A 24,000-nucleotide genomic window follows, 5' to 3' on the forward strand; every position below is an offset into this window, starting at 1 on the left:
TGTTCGACGCCCTCGTCGAACTGTTCACTCGCTTCAGATTTTCCCAATATCTTGCCAACTCGTCTTCGAACTGCCACAGGTTCACCGCCTTCTCCCAAGTAGCATCGGCCACCTCTGAATTTTTCCAATGAATTAAAAATTCAGTCCGCCGATTCTTCTTGCTTTGACCTTGGGTCTTGTGGTCTAGAATTTGCTGAATCTCTCTCTCAAATTCCTTTCGGACCACTGGTGGGGCTCTCTTCGTTTGCTTCCGACTTTCATCGAGCAAATCTTGGTTGAACTTCTTCAAAAAGCTCACATGAAACGTCGGATGCACTTTCAATCTGTCCGGCAACTTCAAACGATAGGCAACTCGACCAACTTTTGAAACCACTTCAAAAGGACCGTCATACTTTGGTACCAACCCACGGTGCACTGATTTGGAACTGATCTTCTTCCAAATTTGAGGCGTTAATTTCAGCAACACTTGATCACCAACCTGAAATTCCACGTCTCTTCGATGAGCATCAGCATATTTCTTCATCCTCGCTTGTGCTTTCATCAAGCTATCCTTTGCCTCGTCTAGCAATTCTTGTCTAGCACGAGCAAAGCGATAGGCAGCAGGACACTTCCCTCCGGTTCGCTGCAATGCCACCTCATGTGGCACCATCGGTTGCTGCCCGTACACCAACTCAAACGGACTCATCCCCGTAGCTGAAGACTTGTGAAGATTGTAGCAGAATTGGGCTGTATCAAGCAAACCTACCCAATCCTTCTGACTCGCGCTAACATAATGCCGAAGATAATCTTCCAACACGGCATTCATTCGCTCCGTCTGTCCATCCGTTTGGGGGTGATTTGCCGTAGAAAACTTCAATTCAGTCCCCAACATGTTGAATAGCGCGGTCCAGAAACGGCCTGTAAACCGAGTATCCCGATCGCTAATAATGTCTTCGGGAATACCAAAATACTTCACAACATTCTTCAAAAATAATTCAGCAGCTACTTCAGCCGGACAAGCCATGGGTGCAGCAATAAAAATCCCATACTTCGAGAAACGGTCAACTATCACGAAGATAGAAGCGTTACCGTTCACTTTCGGAAATCCCGACACAAAGTCCATCGAAACTGATTGCCAAGGTCTCTCCGGAATGGGCAGAGGCTGCAACAGACCGGCCTCCTTCTTCTTCTCGGTCTTGTCTAGTTGGCAAACTAAACAAGTCTTGACGTATGCCTCAACGTCAAACTCCATCTTTGGCCAATAGTACGATCGTGCTAGAAGGGCCAACATTCTGTCAATTCCGGGATGACCGGCCCACGTCGGATCATGTGTTTCCCGCAATAGTTCACGCCTAAGGGAGCTGCTTGGTACATAAGCACGGCCACCCTTAGCAAACAACAGCCCATCCTCTAGCCAATATTTTCGAATCTGCCCCGCTCGTACTTGCTCAGCCATCTTTTGGTAGACCAAATCAGTCTTGGCTACCTCTCGAACCCTTTCAAGAAAATCAGACTCCACACGAGTCAGAGCACTAACGTAGGATTCAACGACTTTCCTACTCAGTGCATCGGCCACGTCGTTATGCTTTCCCGGTCGATGTACCCACTCGAAATCGAATTCCCCCAAGAACTCTTGCCATCTTGCTTGTTTCGGCGACAATTTCTTTTGAGTCTTGAAGTATGTGTTTGCCACATTATCGGTGACAACCACAAACTTCGTACCCAACAAGTAATGCTTCCAAGCATCTAAACAATGTACCACCGCCGTCATTTCCTTCTCATGAGTACTGTACCGCATCTCAGCATCTTTCAGCTTTCTACTTTCAAAGGCAACGGGATGCTTGTCTTGCACCAACACACCCCCGATAGCACGATCAGAAGCATCCGTTTGCAACTCAAACGGCTTATCGAACTCAGGCAACTTCAGTACCGGTTCCGAAGAGATAGCACCCTTCAACTTCTCAAATGAATCATCACAATCCGAAGTCCATTCCCACTTCTGATCCTTCTTCAAAAGATCGGTCAAAGGATTCACGATCTTTGAATACCCTTTGATAAACCTTCGATAGTAGTTTGCCAAACCCAAAAACGAACGCAACTCGGCCACTTTCGAAGGAGCGGGCCAATCAGTCACAGCCCGTACCTTCTTCATATCCATCTTGATCTTTCCTTGGCTAATAATGTGGCCAAGGAACGAGATTTCTTCCCGGCAGAAATCACACTTCTCATTCTTGGCATATAACTTGTACTCTCTCAACTTCAAGAATACAGCCCGCATATGCCCAACATGCTCGCCCAATGATTCAGAATATACCACGATATCATCAAGATATACCACCACAAAACGATCGAGAAACTCGTACAACACATCATTCATGAGGTTGCAGAAAGTTGCGGGAGCATTGGTTAAGCCGAAAGGCATAACCAAGAACTCGTATGATCCGTACCTCGTCACACAAGTTGTCTTTGCCTCATCCCCTTGTGCCACACGAACTTGCCAATATCCAGCCCGAAGATCAATCTTCGTGTAAAACCGTGCCCTCGCCAACTTATCGAAAAGATCCAGCGCATTAGGAATAGGATACTTATTTTTGATAGTAACCTTATTCAATGCCCGATAGTCTACACACATCCTCATTGAACCGTCCTGCTTCTTTTGGAACAGAACCGGCGACCCATAAGGAGCTTTGGAAGGTTGCACAAGACCCGCACTCAGCAAATCATCCAACTGCCTTCTGAGCTCAGCCAACTCCGAAGGACCCATCCGATACGGTGCTTGTGCTGGCGGCCTGGCCCCCGGTTCCAACTCGATCTTATGGTCAATGGCTCGCCGAGGCGGCAACTCTCTCGGTAATTCAGGAGGCATCACATCCTCGAATTCAGCCAACAATTCAGCAACGGCATCCGGCACCTCTTGATACACATCCGGCTTGATTTCGACCAATGCAGCCAGGCAGGTTGGCTCGCCATGTCTTAGACCTGCCTTTAATTGCAATGCCGACAATAAGCCCTCAGATTTCTTCTCTTTGGCCTTCTCCACAAACGTTCCTTTCACGAAACACGGACAACTAGGATCCATGAACAGCAATCCACTCAGGAAAGGTATGACACCAACACGGGCCGACAACAGAAATTCTTGCCCCAAAATCACGTCAAAATCGTCTAGTGGTACAGCAGTAAATGAACATTGCCCACGCCAAGGACCAATGCACAACTCTACATTGGTCACGCCCCTCACCGGCTTGGCTTCTGAATTCACGGCTTTAATTTTACTCGCATGTTGTGAGAGATTCAGATCCAGCTTTCCAATCTCTCGAACGGCAACAAAGTTATGCGTTGCACCCGAATCCACCATGGCCATCACTTTCTTCCCGTTCAGCAAGGTTTCGACATACATCAAACCTTTGGGGTTGCTAGGTACCTTCTCGACCGTCAAGGCACTCAGCAACTGGATGGGGTTGACTTGCCTAGAGTCCTCACCATCTCCATCCGATTCCAGCATCAAAGCATTTAATTTGCTTCGTTTAGGGCAGTCCCTCATTCGATGATCACCGTTACACAAGAAACAGCCTTTGTTTTCCTTGTTAACGGTCAATTGCCCCGCGGGTTTGGCCGTTCCCGTGGGCTTCTCGAAATTCTTCTTGGCCTTGAACTTTCCATCTCGGCCAAACTTTCCACCCGATTTCTTGGCCTTGCCCTTATCCTTGCCGGATTCCTTCTTTTCAACATCCTTGGCACCAACCGTCTTGTAATCGACAAGGCGATCTGCAGCGGCAATTGCTCCCGGCAGATCCTTCACGCCTTGCCTTCGCAACTCAGATTGTGCCCAAGGTTGCAAACCAGCCATGAAGTTAAAGATCTTGTCCTCCTCCGACATATCCCTAATGTCAAGCATCAAGGAACTGAAGTCCTTCACGTACTCACGAACGGACCCCTTATGCTTCAATTGACGTAGGGATTCCCTTGCCAACCAACTCGTGTTGCAAGGGAGGAATTGTTCTTTCAATTCCTTCTTCAACGTTTCCCAGGTTTCAATTTTGTCCCGATTGGCACTAGCATCATCGGAAAGACGTGCTCGCCACCATAACTTTGCATCACCCGACAAGTACATGCTCGTAATGGTCACCTTCTCTTGATCGGACACGTTTGCTGCCTGGAAATAGTTCTCCATGTCCCAAAGGAAGTTTTCTAACTCCTTTGCGCTACGTGCACCACCAAACGTAGCGGGTTCAGGCACCCGTACTTTGGACGACGACGATCTGCCCTCAACAGCACTCGACGTCCCCTCACGAATCGCCCGCTTCACCACAGCCAAATCCGTCAAAACCGTGTCAAACTTGGCCTCAACCGCATCACTTAGCAACCCGAGATCTTCTGCAGCACTTGCCATCCTAGTCTCCACAAATTCCGGTAGACCGGCTATAGATTTTGATAGCCGTTCAAATGCTTGTTGCCCATCAACAAGTTGTTGGAGAATAGGGGCTGCTCTCAGATCAACGGGCGGCCCAACAAGAGTCTCAAGACGTTGCAATCTCGCTTCCAAATCGAGCAACGCTGCCCGAGTAGGATTCATTAGTGAGGAAGAACCCGAATCTTCCATGTCGAAGAACACCGTTCAGAACCCGAGAACCGGGCTCTGATACCAACTGTTACAGGGGTTAATTTATAATCAAAATTTTCCCACCGTACGGCCTGATTTACGCACTAAATCAGTCAGCCCACTCAACGATTCTTCACACAAACGTAAGGCACCATCGTTGTATCAAATGAACAGCAACAATCACAAGTATGCAGCGGAAATCGAACAACACAAGCAATTTACGAGCAACGCTCAACCTTTATTGAATCACTCACGAACAATACAAGGAAAGCCCTTGGTGCACACAAAGAATCCTCACAACAGATGCTCCCTCTATCTGAATGGGTCGGATTTGTGCACTCTAGGGCCAATAAATACAAGTTACAATGCAGTTTACACACTAAACTGCCAAGGGACACATGGCGGCACGCAGGCCAGCCACTTGGCTCACTAATTAAACATAAAGGGGCGGTTTTCTAAGCCTTTGCTGATCCCAACCGCTCCTCAACTGCCTTCCTTGACTTCCCGGATTAATTAGCTGCCCGGCTTGCCCAATCGAAGCGCGCGCGCGCCCAAGGATCGAATCCACCCGCACGCGTGCAATTCAGCCCGCTTGCCTTGCCCACACTTGCCATGCCTTTCTCGGCCAAGCACCTCAATGCTTGCCAATCACTCGAAACCCTTGCCTTGTATTTCTCGGCCAAGCACCTCAATACTTGCCCAACTCTCGGCCACCGTTTGGCCCATGTGTAGCTTGCCTTGTGCCAGCACTCTTGGCACCATTTCAACTATAACTCGGCCACACTCGAGTTATAGTCGATATCACCGACTAAGGGGGTAACAGTAGGCCACTATCCTACCATCGAAAGTTGATAGGGCAGAAATTTGAATGATGCGTCGCCGGCACGAGGGCCGTGCGATCCGTCGAGTTATCATGAATCATCGCAACGACGGGCAGAGCCCGTGTCGACCTTTTATCTAATAAATGCATCCCTTCCAGAAGTCGGGGTTTGTTGCACGTATTAGCTCTAGAATTACTACGGTTATCCGAGTAGCAGGTACCATCAAACAAACTATAACTGATTTAATGAGCCATTCGCAGTTTCACAGTCTGAATTAGTTCATACTTACACATGCATGGCTTAATCTTTGAGACAAGCATATGACTACTGGCAGGATCAACCAGGTAGCATTCCTTACCGACACCGGCACCGCGCGATGCAAGCCGCAAGGACTCGATCGCGACGGCGACGGTCGTCGTTCGCATAGAGCGTGAAACGCATTTTCTTGGGGTAAATAGAGGGCCAACGCCTCGTACCCACTCAATTTTCCGCATCCGAGAGATCGAGCGTGCCGCCGTGCGCCAACAACCCGGGGACAGTTACGTCTGGGATGTGGAACACGACGGATGCTTCATGGTCCATCCCACGCCGCAACCTTGAAAAGGATGCAACGCAAGACGAAACGGGGCACTTTTAACCGACACGATACCAACACGATAGGTACGCAGCACAGGAAACCGACACCGATCAAGGCACACTTGAACCGACGATTGAAGAGGCGCCCACAAGTTGCCGTCGCTGCCCGAGCAGGGATCCGACAAGCCCGTGCGCACCAAGCACCACTCACGCGCCCTGCCGTACGCAATGCCCGAGAAGGCGCATCGTTGTCCGACCAAAAGCAATGCAAGAGCACAGCACTGGACAAACAACAACAAGCCCACCCGAGCATATGCCCCGTCGAGCACGATGCAAGCCCACTTGTTCTTTGCGGTGTTCACCACCACCCACTTATTTGCACCACCACCCACTTGTGCGGTCTTATTTGCACCGCCACCCACTTATGTGGTCTTATTTGCACCACCACCCACTTATGTGGTCTTATTCCGAGGAACATTCCATCACCGAGTGAGTCCGAGCGAAACATTCCAACGGGCACCGACAACATGCATTCGTGAATATCCAACCTTGAGTAGTGGCTCGAGCGAAACTTCCAATGAGCACCGCAACATTCAGGCAACCATGCCAACCAACAGCCGCTGCCCGAAGGACAACTCACTTTCTCGACAGAGCAGGGTTCGAAGCATAACTCGTACTACCCACACCATTTTCGAATGAGAGCCATCCCACGAAGCACCGACAGCCGTATAGCAACGCATCGCCTATATTCCCATCACCTACTAGCACCGATTCGCTCGAGAGCCACAAATAATCATGCCCATCATGCATCACCGGAGTAGAGAAACGAGCGAGACAACCTTTCCCAATAGGCAACGCGCAAACCAACAGCATTGCCCGAAGGACAACTCACTTCCTCGACAGAGTGGGGTTCGAAGCATAACTCGTACTAACCACACCATTTTCGGATGAGAGCCATCCCACAACGCAACACAGCCGTTTGACACTCCAATCGCCTATTGGGGGCTGACTTCGACCGAACTCCACCCAATGATGGTCCGAGGAGCACAAATTATCATACCATACCAACCCGTAAGAATGCATGTTGCCGGGCTTCGCCGAAGCACCGCACCGGCCTCATCTTGATTACCGACAAGCCAACTTCTTTATTTGCGACAAGCAACCTTCTTTATTCGGCATCTTTCTTAATTCGGGCATCTTTCTTTATCCGGCATCTTTCTTTATCGGGCCTCTTCCGAAAGGGACTGGAAAAAAAAAAAAAAAAAAAAAAAAAATTTTTTTTTTCCGACCGACCGCCGCCGCCGCCGCCGGAGCGCCGCCGGAGCGCCGCCGCCGCCGCCGGAGCGCCGCCGGAGCGCCGCCGCCGCCGCCGGAGCGCCGCCGCCGCCGCCGGAGCGCCGCCGCCGTTGGGTGGTGGTGCCGCCCGCCCGCCACCACTGGCCCACCATTCCTGCCGCAGGGGGGCGCGGCAGGCCCTCTTTTGCCAAAGTTGCTAGCAACTTTGCCCAAGTTGCTAGCACCTTGGGCAAAGTTGCTAGCACCTTGGCCTAGCACCCTCCTTGGACACCTCCCCCCCTATAGTAGTGAAATGGACAAAATCAGCCAAATGACCACTAGACATTGAAAATGCCGAGGGAAGCAACTTTTTTATTTCTCAATATTTTATATCTTATTCAACTTATTTTTTAACCAAATTTTTTTCTAACATTAATTATATTATTATCTACCCGTAGAAACTGGAATTTTATTTTTCCGACTTGTAATTATTTTTATTTAATTTTTTAATTCGAAAATATTTTTAATTACCAAATAAATAGAGAAAAATATCAATATACATTTTAAAAATCACGAAAATTATGCCAAATAGTTCCTGTTGATATTACAATAATTGTTGAATTTTTTTTTTATTTTTCTGGTTTGTAATTATATTTTTTATTATTTTAATTCAAAAAAATACAATAAAATAGATAATAAATAGAGAAAAATATCGAAATATATTTTAAAAATCACGAAAGTTATGCCAATTAGTTCCTGTTGATTATTCAAGAGTTCTTGAAATTTTATTTTATTTTTCTGGTTTTTATTTATATTTTTTTATTATTTTAATTCAAGAAATACAGTAAAATAGATAATAAATAGAGAAAAATATCAAAATATATTCGAAAAATCACGAAAATTATCCCATTTGGCTCCTGCTGAAGTTACATGAATTTATGAAATTTTTATTTTATTTTTATGATTTTTAATTACATTTTTTTATTATTTTAATTCAAAAAATAGATAATAATTAGAGAATATTAATTCGGGCATGAGGTTTGAAGAGTGGAAAGGTACTGTGGATAGTTCTTTTACGAAATAGTAATTATTATTTATATTATTCGGGTACTTTTAATATTTAATTTCTATTTATTCATTATTTTAACTAATATATTCGTTAAAATAGTGAAAAAAAACACCAAAGCTCGTTACTACACCGAAAAACATAACCATTCTCCGTGGAATCATACCCCCCCCCCCCCCCCCCCACAAGTGAACGTGACGATATCATCTTCGTAGCAAAAGATACGTTGAAAACATTTATCATTGTTCATCGACTTATTGTTCCCTAACAACATGCCTTGCCCAAACTAGTCGCTCCCGACGTTTTCGGAGCAATTCTCGAAATCTGAGAAAACGGCCCCGACAACCACCGTATCAAATTCAATTTCCTACGTCCTCGTATTTTTTATTATTTTTTTCGGGTCGGAAAATTTTCGGACTTTCGGCACCGGCCCAGCCAAGGTGCTGGCGACTCTGCCCAAGGTGCTAGCAACCTTGGGCAAAAACTAGTCGCTCACGACGTTTTCGGAGCAATTCTCGAAATCTGAGAAAACGGCCCCGACAACCACCGTGCCAAATTAAATTTCTAACGCCCTCGTATTTTTTATTATTTTTTTCGGGTCGGAAAATTTTCGGACTTTCGGCACCGGCCCAGCCAAGGTGCTGGCGACTCTGCCCAAGGTGCTAGCAACCTTGGGCAAAAACTAGTCGCTCCCGACGTTTTCGGAGCAATTCTCGAAATCTGAGAAAACGGCCCCGACAACCACCGTGCCAAATTCAATTTCCTACGCGCTCGTATTTTTTATTATTTATTTCGGGTCGGAAAATTTTCGGACTTTCGGCACCGGCCCAGCCAAGGTGCTGGCGACTCTGCCCAAGGTGCTAGCAACCTTGGGCAAAAACTAGTCGCTCCCGACGTTTTCGGAGCAATTCTCGGAATCTGAGAAAACGGCCCCGACAACCACCGTGCCAAATTCAATTTCCTACGCGCTCGTATTTTTTATTATTTTTTTCGGGTCGGAAAATTTTCGGACTTTCGGCACCGGCCCAGCCAAGGTGCTGGCGACTCTGCCCAAGGTGCTAGCAACCTTGGGCAAAAACTAGTCGCTCCCGACGTTTTCGGAGCAATTCTCGAAATCTGAGAAAACGGCCCCGACAACCACCGTGCCAAATTCAATTTCTAACGCCCTCGTATTTTTTATTATTTTTTTCGGGTCGGAAAATTTTCGGACTTTCGGCACCGGCCCAGCCAAGGTGCTGGCGACTCTGCCCAAGGTGCTAGCAACCTTGGGCAAAAACTAGTCGCTCCCGACGTTTTCGGAGCAATTCTCGAAATCTGAGAAAACGGCCCCGACAACCACCGTGCCCAATTCAATTTCCTACGCGCTCGTATTTTTTATTATTTTTTTCGGGTCGGAAAATTTTCGGACTTTCGGCACCGGCCCATCCAAGGTGCTGGCGACTCTGCCCAAGGTGCTAGCAACCTTGGGCAAAAACTAGTCGCTCCCGACGTTTTCGGAGCAATTCTCGGAATCTGAGAAAAGGGCCCCGACAACCACCGTGCCAAATTCAATTTCCTACGCGCTCGTATTTTTTATTATTTTTTTCGGGTCGGAAAATTTTCGGACTTTCGGCACCGGCCCAGCCAAGGTGCTGGCGACTCTGCCCAAGGTGCTAGCAACCTTGGGCAAAAACTAGTCGCTCCCGACGTTTTCGGAGCAATTCTCGAAATCTGAGAAAACGGCCCCGACAACCACCGTGCCAAATTCAATTTCTAACGCCCTCGTATTTTTTATTATTTTTTTCGGGTCGGAAAATTTTCGGACTTTCGGCACCGGCCCAGCCAAGGTGCTGGCGACTCTGCCCAAGGTGCTAGCAACCTTGGGCAAAAACTAGTCGCTCCCGACGTTTTCGGAGCAATTCTCGAAATCTGAGAAAACGGCCCCGACAACCACCGTGCCAAATTCAATTTCCTACGCGCTCGTATTTTTTATTATTTTTTTCGGGTCGGAAAATTTTCGGACTTTCGGCACCGGCCCAGCCAAGGTGCTGGCGACTCTGCCCAAGGTGCTAGCAACCTTGGGCAAAAACTAGTCGCTCCCGACGTTTTCGGAGCAATTCTCGGAATCCGAGAAAAGGGCCCCGACAACCACCGTGCCAAATTCAATTTCCTACGCGCTCGTATTTTTTATTATTTTTTTCGGGTCGGAAAATTTTCGGACTTTCGGCACCGGCCCAGCCAAGGTGCTGGCGACTCTGCCCAAGGTGCTAGCAACCTTGGGCAAAAACTAGTCGCTCCCGACGTTTTCGGAGCAATTCTCGGAATCTGAGAAAACGGCCCCGACAACCACCGTGCCAAATTCAATTTCCTACGCGCTCGTATTTTTTATTATTTTTTTCGGGTCGGAAAATTTTCGGACTTTCGGCACCGGCCCAGCCAAGGTGCTGGCGACTCTGCCCAAGGTGCTAGCAACCTTGGGCAAAAACTAGTCGCTCCCGACGTTTTCGGAGCAATTCTCGGAATCTGAGAAAACGGCCCCGACAACCACCGTGCCAAATTCAATTTCCTACGCGCTCGTATTTTTTATTATTTTTTTCGGGTCGGAAAATTTTCGGACTTTCGGCACCGGCCCAGCCAAGGTGCTGGCGACTCTGCCCAAGGTGCTAGCAACCTTGGGCAAAAACTAGTCGCTCCCGACGTTTTCGGAGCAATTCTCGAAATCTGAGAAAAGGGCCCCGACAACCACCGTGCCAAATTCAATTTCCTACGCGCTCGTATTTTTTATTATTTTTTTCGGGTCGGAAAATTTTCGGACTTTCGGCACCGGCCCAGCCAAGGTGCTGGCGACTCTGCCCAAGGTGCTAGCAACCTTGGGCAAAAACTAGTCGCTCCCGACGTTTTCGGAGCAATTCTCGGAATCTGAGAAAACGGCCCCGACAACCACCGTGCCAAATTCAATTTCCTACGCGCTCGTATTTTTTATTATTTTTTTCGGGTCGGAAAATTTTCGGACTTTCGGCACCGGCCCAGCCAAGGTGCTGGCGACTCTGCCCAAGGTGCTAGCAACCTTGGGCAAAAACTAGTCGCTCCCGACGTTTTCGGAGCAATTCTCGGAATCTGAGAAAACGGCCCCGACAACCACCGTGCCAAATTCAATTTCCTACGCGCTCGTATTTTTTATTATTTTTTTCGGGTCGGAAAATTTTCGGACTTTCGGCACCGGCCCAGCCAAGGTGCTGGCGACTCTGCCCAAGGTGCTAGCAACCTTGGGCAAAAACTAGTCGCTCCCGACGTTTTCGGAGCAATTCTCGAAATCTGACCAAACGGCCCCGACAACCACCGTGCCAAATTCAATTTCCTACGCGCTCGTATTTTTTATTATTTTTTTCGGGTCGGAAAATTTTCGGACTTTCGGCACCGGCCCTGCCAAGGTGCTGGCGACTCTGCCCAAGGTGCTAGCAACCTTGGGCAAAAACTAGTCGCTCCAGACGTTTTCGGAGCAATTCTCGAAATCTGACCAAACGGCCCCGACAACCACCGTGCCAAATTCAATTTCCTACGCGCTCGTATTTTTTATTATTTTTTTCGGGTCGGAAAATTTTCGGACTTTCGGCACCGGCCCAGCCAAGGTGCTGGCGACTCTGCCCAAGGTGCTAGCAACCTTGGGCAAAAACTAGTCGCTCCCGACGTTTTCGGAGCAATTCTCGAAATCTGAGAAAACGGCCCCGACAACCACCGTGCCAAATTCAATTTCCTACGCGCTCGTATTTTTTATTATTTTTTTCGGGTCGGAAAATTTTCGGACTTTCGGCACCGGCCCAGCCAAGGTGCTGGCGACTCTGCCCAAGGTGCTAGCAACCTTGGGCAAAAACTAGTCGCTCCCGACGTTTTCGGAGCAATTCTCGAAATCTGACCAAACGGCCCCGACAACCACCGTGCCAAATTCAATTTCCTACGCGCTCGTATTTTTTATTATTTTTTTCGGGTCGGAAAATTTTCGGACTTTCGGCACCGGCCCAGCCGGTGTGCTGGCGACTCTGCCCAAGGTGCTAGCAACCTTGGGCAAAAACTAGTCGCTCCAGACGTTTTCGGAGCAATTCTCGGAATCTGAGAAAACGGCCCCGACAACCACCGTGCCAAATTCAATTTCCTACGCGCTCGTATTTTTTATTATTTTTTTCGGGTCGGAAAATTTTCGGACTTTCGGCACCGGCCCAGCCAAGGTGCTGGCGACTCTGCCCAAGGTGCTAGCAACCTTGGGCAAAAACTAGTCGCTCCCGACGTTTTCGGAGTAATTCTCGAAATCTGAGAAAACGGCCCCGACAACCACCGTGCCAAATTCAATTTCTAACGCCCTCGTATTTTTTATTATTTTTTTCGGGTCGGAAAATTTTCGGACTTTCGGCACCGGCCCAGCCAAGGTGCTGGCGACTCTGCCCAAGGTGCTAGCAACCTTGGGCAAAAACTAGTCGCTCCCGACGTTTTCGGAGCAATTCTCGAAATCTGAGAAAACGGCCCCGACAACCACCGTGCCAAATTCAATTTCCTACGCGCTCGTATTTTTTATTATTTTTTTCGGGTCGGAAAATTTTCGGACTTTCGGCACCGGCCCAGCCAAGGTGCTGGCGACTCTGCCCAAGGTGCTAGCAACCTTGGGCAAAAACTAGTCGCTCCCGACGTTTTCGGAGCAATTCTCGGAATCCGAGAAAAGGGCCCCGACAACCACCGTGCCAAATTCAATTTCCTACGCGCTCGTATTTTTTATTATTTTTTTCCGGTCGGAAAATTTTCGGACTTTCGGCACCGGCCCAGCCAAGGTGCTGGCGACTCTGCCCAAGGTGCTAGCAACCTTGGGCAAAAACTAGTCGCTCCCGACATTTTCGGAGCAATTCTCGGAATCTGAGAAAACGGCCCCGACAACCACCGTGCCAAATTCAATTTCCTACGCGCTCGTACTTTTTATTATTTTTTTCGGGTCGGAAAATTTTCGGACTTTCGGCACCGGCCCAGCCAAGGTGCTGGCGACTCTGCCCAAGGTGCTAGCAACCTTGGGCAAAAACTAGTCGCTCCCGACGTTTTCGGAGCAATTCTCGGAATCTGAGAAAACGGCCCCGACAACCACCGTGCCAAATTCAATTTCCTACGCACTCGTATTTTTTATTATTTTTTTCGGGTCGGAAAATTTTCGGACTTTCGGCACCGGCCCAGCCAAGGTGCTGGCGACTCTGCCCAAGGTGCTAGCAACCTTGGGCAAAAACTAGTCGCTCCCGACGTTTTCGGAGCAATTCTCGAAATCTGAGAAAAGGGCCCCGACAACCACCGTGCCAAATTCAATTTCCTACGCGCTCGTATTTTTTATTATTTTTTTCGGGTCGGAAAATTTTCGGACTTTCGGCACCGGCCCAGCCAAGGTGCTGGCGACTCTGCCCAAGGTGCTAGCAACCTTGGGCAAAAACTAGTCGCTCCCGACGTTTTCGGAGCAATTCTCGGAATCTGAGAAAACGGCCCCGACAACCACCGTGCCAAATTCAATTTCCTACGCGCTCGTATTTTTTATTATTTTTTTCGGGTCGGAAAATTTTCGGACTTTCGGCACCGGCCCAGCCAAGGTGCTGGCGACTCTGCCCAAGGTGCTAGCAACCTTGGGCAAAAACTAGTCGCTCCCGACGTTTTCGGAGCAATTCTCGGAATCTGAGAAAACGGCCCCGACAACCACCGTGCCAAATTCAATTTCCTACGCGCTCGTATTTTTTATTGTTTTTTTCGGGTCGGAAAATTTTCGGACTTTCGGCACCGGCCCAGTCAAGGTGCTGGCGACTCTGCCCAAGGTGCTAGCAACCTTGGGCAAAAACTAGTCGCTCCCGACGTTTTCGGAGCAATTCTTGAAATCTGAGAAAACGGCCCCGACAACCACCGTGCCAAATTCAATTTCCTACGCGCTCGTATTTTTTATTATTTTTTTCGGGTCGGAAAATTTTCGGACTTTCGGCACCGGCCCAGTCAAGGTGCTGGCGACTCTGCCCAAGGTGCTAGCAACCTTGGGCAAAAACTAGTCGCTCCCAGCGTTTTCGGAGCAATTCTCGGAATCTGAGAAAACGGCCCCGACAACCACCGTGCCAAATTCAATTTCCTACGCGCTCGTATTTTTTATTATTTTTTTGGGGTCGGAAAATTTTCGGACTTTCGGCACCGGCCCAGCCAAGGTGCTGGCGACTCTGCCCAAGTTCCTAGCAACCTTGGGCAAAAACTAGTCGCTCCCGACGTTTTCGGAGCAATTCTCGAAATCTGACCAAACGGCCCCGACAACCACGGTGCCAAATTCAATTTCCTACGCGCTCGTATTTTTTATTATTTTTTTCGGGTCGGAAAATTTTCGGACTTTCGGCACCGGCCCAGCCAAGGTGCTGGCGACTCTGCCCAAGGTGCTAGCAACCTTGGGCAAAAACTAGTCGCTCCAGACGTTTTCGGAGCAATTCTCGAAATCTGACCAAACGGCCCCGACAACCACCGTGCCAAATTCAATTTCCTACGCGCTCGTATTTTTTATTATTTTTTTCGGGTCGGAAAATTTTCGGACTTTCGGCACCGGCCCAGCCAAGGTGCTGGCGACTCTGCCCAAGGTGCTAGCAACCTTGGGCAAAAACTAGTCGCTCCCGACGTTTTCGGAGCAATTCTCGAAATCTGAGAAAACGGCCCCGACAACCACCGTGCCAAATTCAATTTCCTACGCGCTCGTATTTTTTATTATTTTTTTCGGGTCGGAAAATTTTCGGACTTTCGGCACCGGCCCAGCCAAGGTGCTGGCGACTCTGCCCAAGGTGCTAGCAACCTTGGGCAAAAACTAGTCGCTCCCGACGTTTTCGGAGCAATTCTTGAAATCTGAGAAAACGGCCCCGACAACCACCGTGCCAAATTCAATTTCCTACGCGCTCGTATTTTTTATTATTTTTTTCGGGTCGGAAAATTTTCGGACTTTCGGCACCGGCCCAGTCAAGGTGCTGGCGACTCTGCCCAAGGTGCTAGCAACCTTGGGCAAAAACTAGTCGCTCCCAGCGTTTTCGGAGCAATTCTCGGAATCTGAGAAAACGGCCTCGACAACCACCGTGCCAAATTCAATTTCCTACGCGCTCGTATTTTTTATTATTTTTTTGGGGTCGGAAAATTTTCGGACTTTCGGCACCGGCCCAGCCAAGGTGCTGGCGACTCTGCCCAAGGTGCTAGCAACCTTGGGCAAACACTAGTCGCTCCCGACGTTTTCGGAGCAATTCTCGAAATCTGACCAAACGGCCCCGACAACCACCGTGCCAAATTCAATTTCCTACGCGCTCGTATTTTTTATTATTTTTTTCGGGTCGGAAAATTTTCGGACTTTCGGCACCGGCCCAGCCAAGGTGCTGGCGACTCTGCCCAAGGTGCTAGCAACCTTGGGCAAAAACTAGTCGCTCCCGACGTTTTCGGAGCAATTCTCGAAATCTGAGAAAACGGCCCCGACAACCACCGTGCCAAATTCAATTTCTAACGCCCTCGTATTTTTTATTATTTTTTTCGGGTCGGAAAATTTTCGGACTTTCGGCACCGGCCCAGCCAAGGTGCTGGCGACTCTGCCCAAGTTCCTAGCAACCTTGGGCAAAAACTAGTCGCTCCCGACGTTTTCGGAGCAATTCTCGAAATCTGACCAAACGGCCCCGACAACCACGGTGCCAAATTCAATTTCCTACGCGCTCGTATTTTTTATTATTTTTTTCGGGTCGGAAAATTTTCGGACTTTCGGCACCGGCCCAGCCAAGGTGCTGGCGACTCTGCCCAAGGTGCTAGCAACCTTGGGCAAAAACTAGTCGCTCCAGACGTTTTCGGAGCAATTCTCGAAATCTGACCAAACGGCCCCGACAACCACCGTGCCAAATTCAATTTCCTACGCGCTCGTATTTTTTATTATTTTTTTCGGGTCGGAAAATTTTCGGACTTTCGGCACCGGCCCAGCCAAGGTGCTGGCGACTCTGCCCAAGGTGCTAGCAACCTTGGGCAAAAACTAGTCGCTCCCGACGTTTTCGGAGCAATTCTCGAAATCTGAGAAAACGGCCCCGACAACCACCGTGCCAAATTCAATTTCCTACGCGCTCGTATTTTTTATTATTTTTTTCGGGTCGGAAAATTTTCGGACTTTCGGCACCGGCCCAGCCAAGGTGCTGGCGACTCTGCCCAAGGTGCTAGCAACCTTGGGCAAAAACTAGTCGCTCCCGACGTTTTCGGAGCAATTCTTGAAATCTGAGAAAACGGCCCCGACAACCACCGTGCCAAATTCAATTTCCTACGCGCTCGTATTTTTTATTATTTTTTTCGGGTCGGAAAATTTTCGGACTTTCGGCACCGGCCCAGTCAAGGTGCTGGCGACTCTGCCCAAGGTGCTAGCAACCTTGGGCAAAAACTAGTCGCTCCCAGCGTTTTCGGAGCAATTCTCGGAATCTGAGAAAACGGCCTCGACAACCACCGTGCCAAATTCAATTTCCTACGCGCTCGTATTTTTTATTATTTTTTTGGGGTCGGAAAATTTTCGGACTTTCGGCACCGGCCCAGCCAAGGTGCTGGCGACTCTGCCCAAGGTGCTAGCAACCTTGGGCAAAAACTAGTCGCTCCCGACGTTTTCGGAGCAATTCTCGAAATCTGAGAAAACGGCCCCGACAACCACCGTGCCAAATTCAATTTCTAACGCCCTCGTATTTTTTATTATTTTTTTCGGGTCGGAAAATTTTCGGACTTTCGGCACCGGCCCAGCCAAGGTGCTGGCGACTCTGCCCAAGGTGCTAGCAACCTTGGGCAAAAACTAGTCGCTCCCGACGTTTTCGGAGCAATTCCCGGAATCTGAGAAAACGGCCCCGACAACCACCGTGCCAAATTCAATTTCCTACGCGCTCGTATTTTTTATTATTTTTTTCGGGTCGGAAAATTTTCGGACTTTCGGCACCGGCCCAGTCAAGGTGCTGGCGACTCTGCCCAAGGTGCTAGCAACCTTGGGCAAAAACTAGTCGCTCCCAGCGTTTTCGGAGCAATTCTCGAAATCTGAGAAAACGGCCCCGACAACCACCGTGCCAAATTCAATTTCTAACGCCCTCGTATTTTTTATTATTTTTTTCGGGTCGGAAAATTTTCGGACTTTCGGCACCGGCCCAGCCAAGGTGCTGGCGACTCTGCCCAAGTTCCTAGCAACCTTGGGCAAAAACTAGTCGCTCCCGACGTTTTCGGAGCAATTCTCGAAATCTGACCAAACGGCCCCGACAACCACGGTGCCAAATTCAATTTCCTACGCGCTCGTATTTTTTATTATTTTTTTCGGGTCGGAAAATTTTCGGACTTTCGGCACCGGCCCAGCCAAGGTGCTGGCGACTCTGCCCAAGGTGCTAGCAACCTTGGGCAAAAACTAGTCGCTCCAGACGTTTTCGGAGCAATTCTCGAAATCTGACCAAACGGCCCCGACAACCACCGTGCCAAATTCAATTTCCTACGCGCTCGTATTTTTTATTATTTTTTTCGGGTCGGAAAATTTTCGGACTTTCGGCACCGGCCCAGCCAAGGTGCTGGCGACTCTGCCCAAGGTGCTAGCAACCTTGGGCAAAAACTAGTCGCTCCCGACGTTTTCGGAGCAATTCTCGAAATCTGAGAAAACGGCCCCGACAACCACCGTGCCAAATTCAATTTCCTACGCGCTCGTATTTTTTATTATTTTTTTCGGGTCGGAAAATTTTCGGACTTTCGGCACCGGCCCAGCCAAGGTGCTGGCGACTCTGCCCAAGGTGCTAGCAACCTTGGGCAAAAACTAGTCGCTCCCGACGTTTTCGGAGCAATTCTTGAAATCTGAGAAAACGGCCCCGACAACCACCGTGCCAAATTCAATTTCCTACGCGCTCGTATTTTTTATTATTTTTTTCGGGTCGGAAAATTTTCGGACTTTCGGCACCGGCCCAGTCAAGGTGCTGGCGACTCTGCCCAAGGTGCTAGCAACCTTGGGCAAAAACTAGTCGCTCCCAGCGTTTTCGGAGCAATTCTCGGAATCTGAGAAAACGGCCTCGACAACCACCGTGCCAAATTCAATTTCCTACGCGCTCGTATTTTTTATTATTTTTTTGGGGTCGGAAAATTTTCGGACTTTCGGCACCGGCCCAGCCAAGGTGCTGGCGACTCTGCCCAAGGTGCTAGCAACCTTGGGCAAAAACTAGTCGCTCCAGACGTTTTCGGAGCAATTCTCGAAATCTGACCAAACGGCCCCGACAACCACCGTGCCAAATTCAATTTCCTACGCGCTCGTATTTTTTATTATTTTTTTCGGGTCGGAAAATTTTCGGACTTTCGGCACCGGCCCAGCCAAGGTGCTGGCGACTCTGCCCAAGGTGCTAGCAACCTTGGGCAAAAACTAGTCGCTCCCGACGTTTTCGGAGCAATTCTCGAAATCTGAGAAAACGGCCCGACAACCACCGTGCCAAATTCAATTTCCTACGCGCTCGTATTTTTTATTATTTTTTTCGGGTCGGAAAATTTTCGGACTTTCGGCACCGGCCCAGCCAAGGTGCTGGCGACTCTGCCCAAGGTGCTAGCAACCTTGGGCAAAAACTAGTCGCTCCCGACGTTTTCGGAGCAATTCTCGAAATCTGACCAAACGGCCCCGACAACCACCGTGCCAAATTCAATTTCCTACGCGCTCGTATTTTTTATTATTTTTTTCGGGTCGGAAAATTTTCGGACTTTCGGCACCGGCCCAGCCAAGGTGCTGGCGACTCTGCCCAAGGTGCTAGCAACCTTGGGCAAAAACTAGTCGCTCCAGACGTTTTCGGAGCAATTCTCGAAATCTGACCAAACGGCCCCGACAACCACCGTGCCAAATTCAATTTCCTACGCGCTCGTATTTTTTATTATTTTTTTCGGGTCGGAAAATTTTCGGACTTTCGGCACCGGCCCAGCCAAGGTGCTGGCGACTCTGCCCAAGGTGCTAGCAACCTTGGGCAAAAACTAGTCGCTCCCGACGTTTTCGGAGCAATTCTCGAAATCTGAGAAAACGGCCCGACAACCACCGTGCCAAATTCAATTTCCTACGCGCTCGTATTTTTTATTATTTTTTTCGGGTCGGAAAATTTTCGGACTTTCGGCACCGGCCCAGCCAAGGTGCTGGCGACTCTGCCCAAGGTGCTAGCAACCTTGGGCAAAAACTAGTCGCTCCCGACGTTTTCGGAGCAATTCTCGAAATCTGACCAAACGGCCCCGACAACCACCGTGCCAAATTCAATTTCCTACGCGCTCGTATTTTTTATTATTTTTTTCGGGTCGGAAAATTTTCGGACTTTCGGCACCGGCCCAGCCAAGGTGCTGGCGACTCTGCCCAAGGTGCTAGCAACCTTGGGCAAAAACTAGTCGCTCCAGACGTTTTCGGAGCAATTCTCGAAATCTGACCAAACGGCCCCGACAACCACCGTGCCAAATTCAATTTCCTACGCGCTCGTATTTTTTATTATTTTTTTCGGGTCGGAAAATTTTCGGACTTTCGGCACCGGCCCAGCCAAGGTGCTGGCGACTCTGCCCAAGGTGCTAGCAACCTTGGGCAAAAACTAGTCGCTCCCGACGTTTTCGGAGCAATTCTCGAAATCTGAGAAAACGGCCCCGACAACCACCGTGCCAAATTCAATTTCTAACGCCCTCGTATTTTTTATTATTTTTTTCGGGTCGGAAAATTTTCGGACTTTCGGCACCGGCCCAGCCAAGGTGCTGGCGACTCTGCCCAAGGTGCTAGCAACCTTGGGCAAAAACTAGTCGCTCCCGACGTTTTCGGAGCAATTCTCGAAATCTGAGAAAACGGCCCCGACAACCACCGTGCCAAATTCAATTTCCTACGCGCTCGTATTTTTTATTATTTTTTTCGGGTCGGAAAATTTTCGGACTTTCGGCACCGGCCCAGCCAAGGTGCTGGCGACTCTGCCCAAGGTGCTAGCAACCTTGGGCAAAAACTAGTCGCTCCCGACGTTTTCGGAGCAATTCTCGAAATCTGAGAAAACGGCCCCGACAACCACCGTGCCAAATTCAATTTCCTACGCGCTCGTATTTTTTATTATTTTTTTCGGGTCGGAAAATTTTCGGACTTTCGGCACCGGCCCAGCCAAGGTGCTGGCGACTCTGCCCAAGGTGCTAGCAACCTTGGGCAAAAACTAGTCGCTCCCGACGTTTTCGGAGCAATTCTTGAAATCTGAGAAAACGGCCCCGACAACCACCGTGCCAAATTCAATTTCCTACGCGCTCGTATTTTTTATTATTTTTTTCGGGTCGGAAAATTTTCGGACTTTCGGCACCGGCCCAGCCAAGGTGCTGGCGACTCTGCCCAAGGTGCTAGCAACCTTGGGCAAAAACTAGTCGCTCCCAGCGTTTTCGGAGCAATTCTCGAAATCTGAGAAAACGGCCTCGACAACCACCGTGCCAAATTCAATTTCCTACGCGCTCGTATTTTTTATTATTTTTTTGGGGTCGGAAAATTTTCGGACTTTCGGCACCGGCCCAGCCAAGGTGCTGGCGACTCTGCCCAAGGTGCTAGCAACCTTGGGCAAAAACTAGTCGCTCCCGACGTTTTCGGAGCAATTCTCGAAATCTGACCAAACGGCCCCGACAACCACCGTGCCAAATTCAATTTCCTACGCGCTCGTATTTTTTATTATTTTTTTCGGGTCGGAAAATTTTCGGACTTTCGGCACCGGCCCAGCCAAGGTGCTGGCGACTCTGCCCAAGGTGCTAGCAACCTTGGGCAAAAACTAGTCGCTCCCGACGTTTTCGGAGCAATTCTCGAAATCTGAGAAAACGGCCCCGACAACCACCGTGCCAAATTCAATTTCCTACGCCCTCGTATTTTTTATTATTTTTTTCGGGTCGGAAAATTTTCGGACTTTCGGCACCGGCCCAGCCAAGGTGCTGGCGACTCTGCCCAAGGTGCTAGCAACCTTGGGCAAAAACTAGTCGCTCCCGACGTTTTCGGAGCAATTCTCGGAATCTGAGAAAACGGCCCCGACAACCACCGTGCCAAATTCAATTTCCTACGCGCTCGTATTTTTTATTATTTTTTTCGGGTCGGAAAATTTTCGGACTTTCGGCACCGGCCCAGCCAAGGTGCTGGCGACTCTGCCCAAGGTGCTAGCAACCTTGGGCAAAAACTAGTCGCTCCCGACGTTTTCGGAGCAATTCTCGAAATCTGACCAAACGGCCCCGACAACCACCGTGCCAAATTCAATTTCCTACGCGCTCGTATTTTTTATTATTTTTTTCGGGTCGGAAAATTTTCGGACTTTCGGCACCGGCCCTGCCAAGGTGCTGGCGACTCTGCCCAAGGTGCTAGCAACCTTGGGCAAAAACTAGTCGCTCCAGACGTTTTCGGAGCAATTCTCGAAATCTGAGAAAACGGCCCCGACAACCACCGTGCCAAATTCAATTTCCTACGCGCTCGTATTTTTTATTATTTTTTTCGGGTCGGAAAATTTTCGGACTTTCGGCACCGGCCCAGCCAAGGTGCTGGCGACTCTGCCCAAGGTGCTAGCAACCTTGGGCAAAAACTAGTCGCTCCCGACGTTTTCGGAGCAATTCTCGAAATCTGAGAAAACGGCCCGACAACCACCGTGCCAAATTCAATTTCCTACGCGCTCGTATTTTTTATTATTTTTTTCGGGTCGGAAAATTTTCGGACTTTCGGCACCGGCCCAGCCAAGGTGCTGGCGACTCTGCCCAAGGTGCTAGCAACCTTGGGCAAAAACTAGTCGCTCCCGACGTTTTCGGAGCAATTCTCGAAATCTGAGAAAACGGCCCCGACAACCACCGTGCCAAATTCAATTTCCTACGCGCTCGTATTTTTTATTATTTTTTTCGGGTCGGAAAATTTTCGGACTTTCGGCACCGGCCCAGCCAAGGTGCTGGCGACTCTGCCCAAGGTGCTAGCAACCTTGGGCAAAAACTAGTCGCTCCCGACGTTTTCGGAGCAATTCTCGAAATCTGAGAAAACGGCCCCGACAACCACCGTGCCAAATTCAATTTCCTACGCGCTCGTATTTTTTATTATTTTTTTCGGGTCGGAAAATTTTCGGACTTTCGGCACCGGCCCAGCCAAGGTGCTGGCGACTCTGCCCAAGGTGCTAGCAACCTTGGGCAAAAACTAGTCGCTCCCGACGTTTTCGGAGCAATTCTCGAAATCTGAGAAAACGGCCCCGACAACCACCGTGCCAAATTCAATTTCTACGCCCTCGTATTTTTTATTATTTTTTTCGGGTCGGAAAATTTTCGGACTTTCGGCACCGGCCCAGCCAAGGTGCTGGCGACTCTGCCCAAGGTGCTAGCAACCTTGGGCAAAAACTAGTCGCTCCCGACGTTTTCGGAGCAATTCTCGAAATCTGAGAAAACGGCCCCGACAACCACCGTGCCAAATTCAATTTCCTACGCGCTCGTATTTTTTATTATTTTTTTCGGGTCGGAAAATTTTCGGACTTTCGGCACCGGCCCAGCCAAGGTGCTGGCGACTCTGCCCAAGGTGCTAGCAACCTTGGGCAAAAACTAGTCGCTCCCGACGTTTTCGGAGCAATTCTCGAAATCTGAGAAAACGGCCCCGACAACCACCGTGCCAAATTCAATTTCCTACGCGCTCGTATTTTTTATTATTTTTTTCGGGTCGGAAAATTTTCGGACTTTCGGCACCGGCCCAGCCAAGGTGCTGGCGACTCTGCCCAAGGTGCTAGCAACCTTGGGCAAAAACTAGTCGCTCCAGACGTTTTCGGAGCAATTCTCGAAATCTGAGAAAACGGCCCCGACAACCACCGTGCCAAATTCAATTTCCTACGCGCTCGTATTTTTTATTATTTTTTTCGGGTCGGAAAATTTTCGGACTTTCGGCACCGGCCCAGCCAAGGTGCTGGCGACTCTGCCCAAGGTGCTAGCAACCTTGGGCAAAAACTAGTCGCTCCCGACGTTTTCGGAGCAATTCTCGAAATCTGAGAAAACGGCCCGACAACCACCGTGCCAAATTCAATTTCCTACGCGCTCGTATTTTTTATTATTTTTTTCGGGTCGGAAAATTTTCGGACTTTCGGCACCGGCCCAGCCAAGGTGCTGGCGACTCTGCCCAAGGTGCTAGCAACCTTGGGCAAAAACTAGTCGCTCCCGACGTTTTCGGAGCAATTCTCGAAATCTGAGAAAACGGCCCCGACAACCACCGTGCCAAATTCAATTTCCTACGCGCTCGTATTTTTTATTATTTTTTTCGGGTCGGAAAATTTTCGGACTTTCGGCACCGGCCCAGCCAAGGTGCTGGCGACTCTGCCCAAGGTGCTAGCAACCTTGGGCAAAAACTAGTCGCTCCCGACGTTTTCGGAGCAATTCTCGAAATCTGAGAAAACGGCCCCGACAACCACCGTGCCAAATTCAATTTCCTACGCGCTCGTATTTTTTATTATTTTTTTCGGGTCGGAAAATTTTCGGACTTTCGGCACCGGCCCAGCCAAGGTGCTGGCGACTCTGCCCAAGGTGCTAGCAACCTTGGGCAAAAACTAGTCGCTCCCGACGTTTTCGGAGCAATTCTCGAAATCTGAGAAAACGGCCCCGACAACCACCGTGCCAAATTCAATTTCCTACGCGCTCGTATTTTTTATTATTTTTTTCGGGTCGGAAAATTTTCGGACTTTCGGCACCGGCCCAGCCAAGGT

At 49.2% G+C, this 24,000-nt stretch overlaps 1 long non-coding RNA gene across 1 annotated transcript in view; it reads right to left on the bottom strand.

Moving 5' to 3' along the window:
* The window catches only part of LOC105963630 (uncharacterized), a 63,194-nt gene that overhangs the window by 26,956 nt on the left and 12,238 nt on the right, over nt 1-24,000 (bottom strand). The window lies entirely within an intron of this gene.

This window comes from Erythranthe guttata, chromosome 3 (assembly GCF_056151865.1).
Source record: "Erythranthe guttata isolate IM_541 chromosome 3, IM_541, whole genome shotgun sequence".
Taxonomy (NCBI): domain Eukaryota; kingdom Viridiplantae; phylum Streptophyta; class Magnoliopsida; order Lamiales; family Phrymaceae; genus Erythranthe; species Erythranthe guttata.